The 13,476-nt window shown below is 37.0% G+C and overlaps 1 pseudogene; it reads left to right on the forward strand.

The window, feature by feature from the left end:
* The first annotated feature begins 491 nt into the window (after positions 1–491).
* On the forward strand, positions 492–2,031 carry LOC125869843 (uncharacterized; annotated as a pseudogene).
* The last annotated feature ends 11,445 nt before the right edge of the window (positions 2,032–13,476 follow it).

A 13,476-nucleotide genomic window follows, 5' to 3' on the forward strand; every position in this document is an offset into this window, starting at 1 on the left:
CATGTGGAATAAGATTGGTGAATAATTTCATTCATATCTTTCTATGTCATATACATGGCTTTATATATACATAAGAGATTGTGGAATAGTATCACCTAAATCCCATGAAATCTGGGATTATACAGAATCATATATTATACATTAAGAGAAAAATCAGAGTAATGATATTCTAGATTACCACAATTATCCTAAGATCTTAGAGGATAATATCTTGATATGAAGAATATCTTCTCATCTTAGAGGATCATATCTTTGATAACAACAATATCTTCTTGGAAATCCTCCATCAACCAACAATTTAGAATATGTATAAAAATCTTTTTATGCATTCCGAAAATACTTTTTTAATGTTTGTTATCTTATGGGAATAAACGTTTGGATGAATAGTGATGGCTAGTGATGGTTGTTGTGGTCCGTAATGATGGTTGTTATCAATGAAAATTGAGTATGATATGTCGACTTGATGATGTTGTAGATAGTAGGGATTGATAATGGTGATAGTAGAAGTTGAGAACAGTAGTTTTGTGGTAGTTCATAGTTGGATGATAACTAAGGGGGATGTTTGGATGAGTTCTTTAGAAGAGACTTATAAGTCAAAATCTAAAAGTTGGGGACAACACCCAACTTTTGATTTTTGTTTTTTTGGTACTTTTTCAGCCTTAAGAAAGTGATTTCCCAAACATTTCCAAAACTAAAAAATTGCTTAAAAATCAAAAGTAACAAAAAATAAGTCAATTCAAGCATCCACTAATAGCTTATGGTTGTGGTAAATTATGGTGATAGACAATATATAGTGCAGACAAATGATGGTCATTGTTGATACTGCTAGATGATTTTTGTGATAATGATGATTGGTATCAATAATAATTGTAAATAGTAGCTAGCTAGTATTAGTGTTAGTGTTGGCCGATTGTAATGATTGATAGTGATGGTGATTGAAAAAAGAATATGCACATCAACAACTTAATGCTACTAGATATATTTGAATGCATTATATTTTGTACTAAGCTATTTCCAATATCTTGTGTACCACTTGATGTACAAATTATTTATGCTCCCAGCTCCATTAGGTAATTACCATTTGAAAATAGATTTTGGATGTATTTCACTTTCATAAAATATAACTTGTTTTGGTTGCAGAATGAGAAGAGTAAGAAAAAGGTTGTAGAGATGATACCATAAAATATGCATTACCTGCATACGCATACTTTTGAACAGAGAAGGCAAAATTGGATCATCAAGAATAGTTCTCGTCGAGATGGATCAACAATTGATTACGTAAGTTTTTCATTTGAATAATAGAAATGTTTGTTTTGCAATATTAATACCAAGTTATACTTTTATTGATGAATTATGTACTAAACATTTAATAATTGTTGGCAAACAGGTCTACCATCATCTGGAGACAAAAGAAAGGTTTCGATCTATGATAGAGGTTTATAGGTTTCTTCTAAATGGAGAAATTGCTGAAAAGTACAAAAAAACAAGTGAAAAGGGAGACACATTATAGGTTAGCTCAAAAAAGTTAGATTGGAATAAATAATGAAATCCACTATATTTATGCATTGTCACTAAAATGGTTTAGTTTTCAGGTAACATCAATAGGTAAAACACGTATGCGCGGTAACAAATTGATCAAACACTATGTGGTTGGAACATGTGAATCTTGCAATGAAGTTTACATAAAAGATCGTAGTGTAATTAATTATTTATTTGAATGTGACATCCCTCCCAACATAGGTAAGCAAAGTTAAGAAAATAAAAATAAAACAAATAGTTCCTTCATATATTGTTGTTATTTTTCTTGTTTTCATGTTCATTATCATAACTGCCTGGTTGATTCTTATAATTTTGTATTATTTTTGTGGCCAGCAAAAAAGAGAAAAAAGAGAAAATGAAGATTTGTTTGGGCATCAACAGGTCAATTTGGGAAGTGATGCATTAAGTGCACATGTGAACTCAAGAGAAGTTGCAATAAGTACTCCTGTGAAATCCATTTTTTACCTTTGGGATTTTGAGCTCTTACAATAGGGACACAATGCAAAACATTTCTAGGTATAATTGTAATTGTATTAGTTAATAAGTTGAATCTCGATGAATATTATTTGTCTTTCATTATTTAATAAAAGTACTGAATTCTGACTTTTTCTCATTTCTAGGACTAATGGTTTTGTTTAATGTAAATCTTATAGTATTGCTTTTGTCCTAATACTATTGCTCATATTATTAATTTAAAATATAATAAAATTGGGTCAAATAAATCTAATATATATATATATTCTAAAGTACGAAGGTATTTAGAAATGTTAATTGATTTTTTTCCTTTATTAAGAGGCTCTACACTAGGAAAAACTTACATTTACAATTTTATTAAGGAGTCCTGAAATATATGGTAAGAGAAATATATGTTTATAAAATTAAGGACCTTTAAAACATTTTGTAAGATAAAAATATATGGTAAGAGATATTAGAAGAATTAGCAATTAAGGGAATGCTAAAATATATGCCAAGAATATATATATATATATATATAAAGAGTTCTATGATAAGTCTATTGAAGAAGAATAATTTTTTCTCCATATTTAGGTAATATTTTCTTGGAGAGTTTTTTTTCTAGGGAAGATTATTTTCCCAATTAACTCATATGTAGGCCAATTGACAAAATTTATTTATATATTTTGAGTATTTTTATAATTATTTATCTTTTTAATCGTCGTTCAAGGTTTCTTTGTTAATTTGTGCTTAATGCCCCGGTGTTTTGATCCCAACAACATGTTCAAAATTTCAGTTCAATCTTATTATCTAATGGTACATCAAGATATTGGACTCACTAGATGAAGTCGGTCATGTAAAAATAGTTATTCTTCCTTTTTAGATTCAAAATAGATGAACAAGAGTGTGCTAAAAAGAAGAGAAGGTGAATAAGAGACCACTGTGTAGCTCTAACCAAATTTGTTTTATATTATTAATTTATTGATAAATGTATAGTTGTATGTTATGCAATATTTGAAAAAAAAATAAAATTCTCTTCTCATCTATGGTGTAATTGTAAGGACCCTTTAGGTCATTTTTGTATTATTGCCTTTTTTTCTTCTTCATTTATAGCGTTCCTATAGTGACCCTAAGTTTTTATGCATTGTTGAAACTGACACTTCAGTCACCCAATCGTTCATTTGGATTCTGGGCATGTTTATGTGTTTTGGAGCTTTTGAAACTTGAACGGTTGACTTTGGTCAAAATTTCTTGAAGACGGCCTCAGAAAGCAATTCTGATTTTTCGTCATCTCTAAAACGTTGAGTTTGGTTTAGAAGGATCCTTGGTGCGGATTCGAGGCTCTGAGCTCATCATGAGCCCTCTTGTGGAGTATTACTCAAAATAGAGGTTGGGTGTGGGACCCCTTTTTTTATCGAGATTACCTCAATTGGAAGTTTCAACATCGCCTTTGAGTCTGAAATGCCGAATTTGGTGGGGTAGCATATACCGTTTTGCACACACAGGGTTCGAACCTCGTTTCGATATTTGAACACTTGGTGTTCTAGCTGACACACCAGCATTTGGTGTAGGTGACCTTCTTCATCATCGTCATGATGAAGCCCCCGCGAGCATGTAGGGTTACTATACTTGGCAATTATAGTCGCGATCGTGATAAGTAGTTGATCGGGGTTGATCGTGTTTAATCATTGCAGTCGCAAGTGTTGACCTCTACAATTCCATTGGTCATTTAACCTACCATACACGATCGTGAACATAGATACCGACGTTCGTGATAAGTAAGTTCTTTTGTTGTTATAAATAAACTCTAGGCGCGAACCAACTCCATTCCTCAACTTCAAATTACGATTTTGGGAACTTCACAACTCCAAATTGGGAAATTCTTGTTGGTAATTGTATGGGATGTCCCAGGCTTCGTGTTGGAGTGTTCGGTGACTTGTGGGGATAGTTGTGAGGAGGTAAATTTCACCTCGAAGGATATAACTTATTTCTTTAATGGCGAATTCTCGGTGTTTTGCTTGCTGCATTCCGAGCCTTTAATTGTGTCTCATTTTGGGACACAAGTCTGGTAAGATAAATTCGACCTTTTTGATAGAGTCAATTTAGGGATTATCAACATGGGTACCAAATTCTCATTTCTTACTCAATTTTGGGTTCATCTCTAATTGTTGTTCTTTTGTTGAACAAGGCAACAAGCCTTCACAATGTGGCATCAACCTTTCCAATGCGGAGACAAAAATCAATGCCCTGTACGAATGTGGCCTAAGGCATGTGAAGGTGAAGTGGAACACGTGTTGCACCATCTGTTACAACATCAGCTGATGCAACAAATCTCAAAATCCCAGACGAATGGTGAATTTATTACCTTGGAGTGAACCCTAGCTTCTTCTTCTCCCTAAGGTTAAGAGGGAATTTAGGATAATGAATTTGTTTGGGTTTTGGGGAGATATGAGAATGAGTTTGAAAAGGGTAGATTTAGGACTTAAAGTATTTATATAGGGCTTAGGATGAGGGCCAAAACAACATAGCATATGCTTAAATCATATATGAAAAGACCCAAAAGCCCTTAAGAAATTTCTGTCGGAACTGGTCTACAGGTGTGACCTACGAAACGTAGAACTTTCTACAGTCTGTTCTGGTCAACTGTAGACCAAGTTTTGGGAACTTAACATCACCAAAAATTTGAAGAGACCTATATATGGTCCATAGGATATCCTACAGTCCATAAACCCTAACTGTAGAACTCAATTTTTACCCTAGAATTTCACTAAGTCTGGATAACTTGTACGGGATACATCTATGACCAATAGATCACTCGATGAACTATATTTGTCATCCATAGGATGAGATACTGGGACTTTATTTTGAAAAAATAGTTTACCATTCCTAGGAGATTGGTCTATGACCTGTAGAAATTTCGACGAACCGTAGATTTGTCTCGTAGACATGAACCAGTAGCCACAATTCATGAAACCTTTTCAAAATCAAAAGTGTTATAATATCTCCCCTTTGGGAACATTCGTCCTTTAATGGAACTCAAGGCCACATATAGAGGGTAGGAGAAGAGATATAACAACCAAACATGAATGCAATCACATAAGTGCACATAAACAAAGGGGATATTACTCCAAGTTAAAATATACTCAAACATCATTTCATAAGACATACATGCATGCATATGGAAAAATTAGAATGACTTAGACATATGAATTTGTAATAATGAACCATGGGGAGCAAAATACCTCAAGCTAGAATAGAATCAGAGGGAAATAGATGAGGATATCGGGACATCATATCAGCCTCGGTCACAGCACCTTTACGAATTTAACTTCCTTGTTCCTTAACTTTCTAACTTGCAGGTAAAAAATCTTAACCGAAACTTCTTCATAAGAAATACTTTCCTTTATACCAAGACTCTCCAATGGTACAATAGATAAAGGATGACCGATACACTTCTTCAATAAGGACACATTGAATACTAGTTGCACGGACAATAAACTGGAAGGTTAGTCGAATTCATACGCCACCTTGCCTATACGCCTCAACACTTGATAAGGACCAACATAACGGGGACTAAGCTTCCTTGTTTTATCAAACCTCATGACACCCTTCATAGGTGGAATTTTCAAGTAAACCTAATCATCAACATCAAACTCAAGACCCCTTCTTCTAAAATTGGCATAGGACTTTCGTTGACTTTGAGCCATTTTCAACCTTTCTATAATAACCCAAAATTTCTCCGTAGCCTCATTTACAAAATCAGGACCTATCAAAGCAACCTCAACAACTTCAAACGAACCTAAAAAAGATCTATACCCCCTACCATAAAGAGCTTCATATGGGGCCATACAAATACATGAATGATAGTTATTATTATATGCAAACTCATTTAAAAGCAAATGATCATCTCAATTACCTTTGTAGTCAATCACACAAGTACTTAACGTATCTTCAAAAGTTTGGATAGTAATCTCTGCTTTCCCATCGGTTTGAGGATGAAAGGCAGTACTACGCTTTACATGAGTACCAAAACTTTTTTGGAAAGACTTCCGAAATTAAGATGTAAAAATTGGGTACCACGATAAGAGATATTAGATAGGGGCATGCAACCTAACAATTTCCCTTAGATAAAACTTAGCATAACCTTCCACTAAATAAGAAACCTCGACGGGAAATAAATGAGCCGACTTCGTCATATAATCTACAATAACCCAAATAAAATCATATTTCCACCTGGTGCGGGGTAAACCAACAATAAAGTGCATATTCAATTCTTCCCACTTCCTAGTAGGAATACTAATATCTTGGGACAAACCTCCTGACTTTTGATGCTCAACTTTCACTTGTTTAAAATTAGGACACATAGCCATAAATTTCTGCAATATCCTTCTTCATCCCATTCTACTAATAGACCTCCCTCATGTTGTGGTACATCTTTGTGGCTCCGGGGTTAATGGATACCCAAGAACTATGGGTTCTGATAAAATTTGTTCCCTGAATTCATCAACATAAGAAACACACAAATGACCTTGATATCGATGCACACAATATTTCCCATAGGAGAGAGCCTCAATGGACTTCTTAAGCACTTTTCCCTTTAACTCAACAAAAAATGGATCATGAGTTTGCTTAGCTTTCACATCCAACACAAAAGACGATGTTGAGGCCTTTTGAACAATAATACCACCCATTCGAAATCAACAAGTCGAACACCCAATCGGGCCAATCTATGAAAATAATGAACAAATTCCTTCTTACCTTTTTCAACATGAGCAACACTACCCATTGATAATCGACAAAAAGTGTCTGCCACTACATTTGCCTTACAAGGGTGATATAGGACATTCATGTCATAATCCTTTAACAAGTCAAGCCACCTTCTTTGGTTAAGATGTAGATCCTATTTCTTGAATACATATTGAAATTTTTTGTGGTCGGTAAGAACATCAACATGGACACCATAAAAATAATGTCTTTAAATCTTTAAAGCAAAAACAACCGTTGCTAATTCCAAATCATGGGTACGATAGTTCTTTTCATTAATCTTGAGTTGCCTTGAAGCATCATCAATAACTTTCCCATTTTTCATAAGATTACACCTTAATCCTATCCTTGAAGCATCACAATACACAACTAAGACATTTTCCCTTTTAGTAAAGTCAACATTGGAGCGGAGGTAAGCATATCTTTCAACTCTTGAAAACTCTTTTCACATGCTTCTGACCATAAGAACTTAACCTTTTTCTGGGTCAATGTAGTTAATGGAGAGGCAATCGAAGAAAACTCTTCCACAAACCTTATATATTATCTGGGCAAACCCAAGAAGCTTTGAATATACGAAGGGGCTAGGGGTCTAGGACAACTCTTAACCACATCCATATTCTTAGGATCTACCTCAGTACCCTTATCGAAAATAATGTGATCAAGGAAATTGACATATCTCAACCCAAACTCACACGTAATAAACTTTGCAAATAATTTTCAGTCCTTGAGGACTTGTATCAAAATCCTCAAATGATTAGCATGTTCATCTCACTCCGCGAGTAAATCAAGATTTCATCAATAAACACTATAACAAACATATCAAGATACTGTGTAAATACTCTATTCATCAAGTTCATGAATGCGACCAGAGCATTAGTCAAACCAAATAACATTACCTAGAATTTATAATGACCATACTAAGATCTAAAATCTATCTTCAGAATGTTACTTCTTTCACCCTCAATTGGTTATAACCCTACCGGAGTTCAATCGTAGAGATGATACTTATTCTTAATTGTAACCTTATTTAATTGCTAGTAATGAATATAATAAATACACATACGAAGTGAGCCATCCTTCTTACAAACAAACATAAAAGGAGCACCCCATTGAGAGATACTTGGTCACATGAAACCCTTACCCAAAATATCTTTCAATTGATCCTTTGATTCCTTAACTTCTGCCAGAGCCATATAGTAAGGAGAAATAAAGATAGACCGTGTATCTAGGAGAAGGTCAATACCAAAGCTTATTTCACTGTTTGGAGTAACACAGGCTAGAGCATTAGGAAACACTTTTGGAAACTCATTTACAAAGGGGACTAACTCAAGAATAGGGTTTTTGGAATCCCTATCCCTAAAATGAAGAAGATGATACATGAAAAATCAATAAATTATTTTTCTAGCTTTAAGACAAGAAACAAACTGACCCTTGGACATAGAATTTGCCCCTTTACACTCTAGGAAGGGCCCATTCGGAAACCAAAACTTAACAACTAGGGTTCTACAATAAAAAGAAGCATACAAAGAATGGAACCAATCCATACTAAGAATATCACCGAAATCCAACATATCAAGCTCTACAAGATCAATATAAGTACTCTATGGGATTAGGAGATGAGAAAATTTCAATAGACTCTCTTTGAAAAACAAGATTCACCAATAGGTGTAGAGATAATAAAGGGTCTATCAACACATCTTGAGAAACGTAAAATCTCAATAGCCACATATGGTATCATAAAAGACAAAGTAGCACCAGGTTCAAGCAAATCATAAACATCAAGATAAAGACTTTCAACATAACGCTAACCACATCGGAAAAACCTTCTTGATCATGTCAAGTTTGAAGTGCATCGAATCTATTTTTCTTTGGAGCACTTGAACCTGAAACAATAGGAGTTTTCCTACCATCTTTTCCCTTGTTGATTCTAGATGGACTATCTCTCAAATGATGACCACTTTTACCACAACCAAAAAAATTATCCGTACCGATCAAACATTTTCCCGAATGACTCTTGCCACACTTTTGGCATGCGAGAACCAAAGATACATTTCCACCACCATTTCCTCCTTGAGGTTTAGGGTTAGACACCCTATTTTTGTTGAATTTAGGAGCTAGAGCATTCAAGGAACCTTTATAAGAAAGTCTTTGTCAGAATATAGAACGACCATCCATCAGACCTCAAATGTGAAAAGCCACCATCATCGGTCTTTTTCCTCTTATCCGCCCTAAACCTTTTCTTAATCTTCTGTTTATCCAGCTGGTCTACATCTGCCCTCAAGGTAGAAATATAACCCATGATAGTAGCAAGAACCTCCGAACTATCCTTGGCCTTTTCCTGAGCCTCTAGTATAGTTGTGAGATTATTTAACCTCACCCCGTGTTGTTTCAATCAATCCGTCACATTGGGTTACCCTATAGCTCATTTGTAACATTCTAGAAATTTATAAGTTAAGATTTGAACCATTCTTCAATTGTGAATAGCATCGTACCAGGTGATTCTTAAATTTCCCGTATGTGTAAAGGTCAATTCTTTAGTGTGAGAATGAATTTTGATATGAATTAAGATCACTGGAATCCCTAGGACAAAGTTGAGTTGAAAGCTTCAATATCGAATAAGTTTTGATGTAACATTCTACTTCGGTCAAATTCAAACGACCATATATCTTAGAAGTTAGGAGTTTATGTGGCTCATAAACTATCAGAAAAAAGGTACTTGAATATTCTTTCCAACGCCACCAATGTCACAACAATTCGAGTTTCGAGTAAAAAGTTAGGACTATTTTAGAAACCTGATACAATGTAGTGACGAATTAGCCGGCGGAAAAACATTAGAAAGGGTCGTTTTGGTCTTTTTATCTATAAGAAAACCCTAAACCAATTTCTTGACTATTTAAAGGCCAAAAACAATCATATTTTCATCTCTTAATTCCTAATTCTCTTCTTTCTCCAACCCTAAAGCAAAACCCTAAAGAAAATCAAAGCATAGGACTTTCATTCAAGATTCTTCCAATCTTTTTCAAGATTGTTCTTCAAGGTAAGTCTTCTAAAGGAATTTCATTCTTTCCAACTCAAATTTCGTCATACACTCATGAATCATTAGTGAAAATCGTTATTTTTGCTATAGAGTTTTCAAGAAACTAATTAAAAAATCTCAAGAAAGATTTTCTTGATTGTTCTCCTTCAAGCTAGGGTTTCAAGGCTTCTAATCAAGTTCTTTTCAAGATTCTTCAAGATACCTGGTCTTCCAGGTAAGTAAGGCTATTCATAGTGATGGAATGAGCTCGTCCTCACACCTTACATCTCAATTCAGTCAGTAAAAGTTTAATCTAGGGTTATACCCTTAGTTTTGAGAATTCTTGAGATGAGCTTGTTGTTGAGTTTTGAGTTCTATTCCTAATGGTTAACTTGCTATATGTTATGCATTGATATTCTTGAGTTGATTCATTCATGTCTATATATAAGAATGAACCCTATTAATTGAGTATTCTTGAGCTAAGTAGTATCATTGAGTTTTGAGTTCTTAAGTTCCGAGTATTGAGTTTTTCTATATTGTTATTGAGAACCTTGAGTTGAGTTGTTCATTTCTATATTTTAGCATTAACCCTAGTTTGAGTTATAAATTTTGAGAATCTTTTGAAATCAACATTTTTGTTTTAAACTGAGTTTTTGAGAAAGTAAAGAGGAGTTCGTGAAAGATTTTTAACCAAGATTAGAGCAAGAGTACAGGGGAACTAAGTATTTCCCCAAATGTTTCATTTTTACAAGAATAGTGAGAGAGAGTATTTTTACATTGACCAAAGAGAAATCTTGTTTTCAAAATGAGTAATGAGTTTAGAGTTATTTTAGATCAGTTACCTCTTTTAAGAGGATATTTCTAGAGAAGAGTATGTTTTATACATTTGAGCATGAGTATATATATTATTAGGAGTAGTATTGAGCACCGATAACGAGATGAGTTGAGACAACTCAAAATCCTCATAAACCATGCCTTTCCCACATGGGTACGTGATCATACTTTTTAAATGAATCATTATTGCTTAGTGGATCCACTTAGTTCTGATGTTCTATAGTCAGACACAACATATGACAGTTTTGGAAGCGTGGGTGAGACGTTATTTCATCACGTAGCTCATAGTGATGTTTTTCGGTTAGAGAATCTTATCTCACCCTTGCCTAACCTTTGGCTATAGCACCCGGTTCGAGTCCATAGTCAAGCCCATATAGGTTGACTCATTAGCTATAGTACCCGGTTCGAGTGCGTGGTCCAGCTTTCACGTGGTGCATTCCCAATTCCTTACTGAAGCTTCAGTTTAGTCTTTGATTACTCTCATCTGTAGGTTGAGCTTTTGATACCAGGTTGGAGATGTTCAGATTAAAGTCCGGGATGTAATGAGATCTTGGAATATAATTGGGAATGGTTTAGTTAAATTCCAGAAATTGGTAATATTGTGATAGACCTTCTAGCTCCATTTTTTTACTTCAACTACCAGTTCATCTACCGGGCTTATGGGGCTCCGTGTAGTTGGTTTCTTTTATTGTGCAGAAGCGTACCCGTCAGGTTTATGGGAGCCCGACAGAGTTAGTTAGATTCCTTGTCTTTGTTGCCTGTACACTCGTGTACATACCCACATTTACTACTATTTTGCCCTTGATTGTGACCCTTTATTCGCATTTCAGTTTACTTTTGCTTATCTGGCTCAGTCGGCCTGATACCCACTGAGTACCTGTTGTTTTGGTTCTCATACTACACTCTACATCTATTTTCATGATGCAGGTCTGAGTACTAGCTACCGGCGTTGATTCGAGCCAGCTGCGGTCGTGATCGGAGGCAAGGGTGAGCATAGAACGTCTTGTATTTGCCCGTCTCCTTCTGTACTTACTTTTGCTTATCTTTTGGCTTTTTAGACAACTTGTTTCTGTAGTCCACTTTTAAGACTTGTACTTTTGTTAGCAGCTCTGTACTTGTGACTTCCAGGTTTTGGGAGGAATTCATTTTATGTATATATGTCTAGTCGCTTCCGCCCGTTCATTGCATGTTCTTGTTATATTTATTACTATTTTAGGTTGATTGGTTGGTTTTCTACCCTAACATCCCATTACTTCGAGTTCCGGGATATGGGTCGGCTTGCCTATTAGTGGGTCAGATAGTAGGCGCCATCATGACCTGAGAAATTCGGTCTTGCCAAATTCGTATCGGAGCCCCAAGTTTGTCGGTCTCACTTGTACAGAGCTCGTATAGTAGAGTCCTGCAGATCGGTACGGAGACGTCCGTTACTTATCTTTGAGAGGCTACATATGTCTTTAGGAACGTGTCGCTTTTGTATCACTGTGGTGCATTGTGTGTCTTATCGGTTTCTGAAAATCTTACTTGTTCCACTCTTCTAAGGGGATGGCTCGCACACGTGGTAGGTCCCTTGCTAGGGGTAGAGGCGGACCTCGAAGTAGTGCTAGAGCTACAGCACCAGCCTAGGACCGAGAGCAAACTCCAGAGCCGGTCATTGAGCCATCAGCAGCTCCAGCACACACACAACCAATGTGCCCGGGACCAGCCCAACCACTGCCCGAGCCTGTTGCAGCTACAGGTATACAGGCGATGCTTGTAGAAATACTAGCTGCCGTTGGGGGTATGCAGCATGCCCCAGCTCCAGCCGCATCAGTACCGCAGGGCCAGCCTGCACCAGCGGCACCGGTTGTTCAGCGTTTAGCGGCACCGATTGTTCAGCCTGACGATTTGTAGGGCGTCGTGCCACTTTAGGAGCAGAAGATGCTCGGGGTGTTCTTTAGACTATCCCTGCCGAGGTTTTCTAGGGTTGTGGGTGTCAATGCCCACAAGTTTGTACTTAGTTGCCGCGAGCGGCTACAGATTTTGGGTTTAGTGGAGTCGAGAGGAGCAGACTTTACCGCTTACCTGCTAGACGGTCCCGCCAAGCATTGGTGGCGTACATACTTAAAGACGAGGCCAGCTGGGTATCCACCGGTCACATGGACTTAGTTTTCAGAGGCCTTCTTGGCCCGATTTATTCCCAGGAGCATCAAAGATCAGCTCGCAGATCAGTTTACTCGGTCAGATCAGGGCTCCATGACAGTATTAAAGTATGAGGCCCGATTCCACGATTTATCCAGGCATGCCGCCATGGTATTACCTACTGAGGAAGATAAGGTTCGTTGTTTTTTTCAGGGTTTGAGACTACAGTTGCGGATTGAGACTCAGTCTTTAGTCTCAGCGGGCCGCTCATGTTTGGATGTAGTAGACCATGTTCGCACTATTGAGCAGCTCCGTCGCGAGGCCCAAAGGGGCAGCGGTAAGAGAGCTAGACAGGAGGATAGCCATGATAGGCGCCGTTTCAGACCCCGAGAGTCTTATGATAGATCTCAGTAGAAGTTTCAGTCGGGTCTGTCGATTCACCCCTTCCAGGCCTCTCTCCAGGCATCGGAGGTTGATCAGCACCGCCATATTGGTTTCAGTGCCGGTCCTAGTCGAGGCCGAGGTAGTTCACAGATGGTTTCTTCTGGCCGGGGAAGCCGACCTCCAGCTCTAAATCGACAGTCCTAAGGGTGCTATGAGTGTGGGGAGTTAGATCATTGGGCACGAAAGTGTCCCCATCGCAGGTTAGCCTTACCCAGTCCACATGCAGCTAGACATGCGCCAGCGGCAACAACTCCAGCTAGAGGTGGAGGCCAGGGACAGCACCGCAGGGGTGGTCACTAGGGTATACG

This window comes from Solanum stenotomum, chromosome 7 (assembly GCF_019186545.1).
Source record: "Solanum stenotomum isolate F172 chromosome 7, ASM1918654v1, whole genome shotgun sequence".
Classification (NCBI taxonomy): Eukaryota; Viridiplantae; Streptophyta; class Magnoliopsida; order Solanales; family Solanaceae; genus Solanum; species Solanum stenotomum.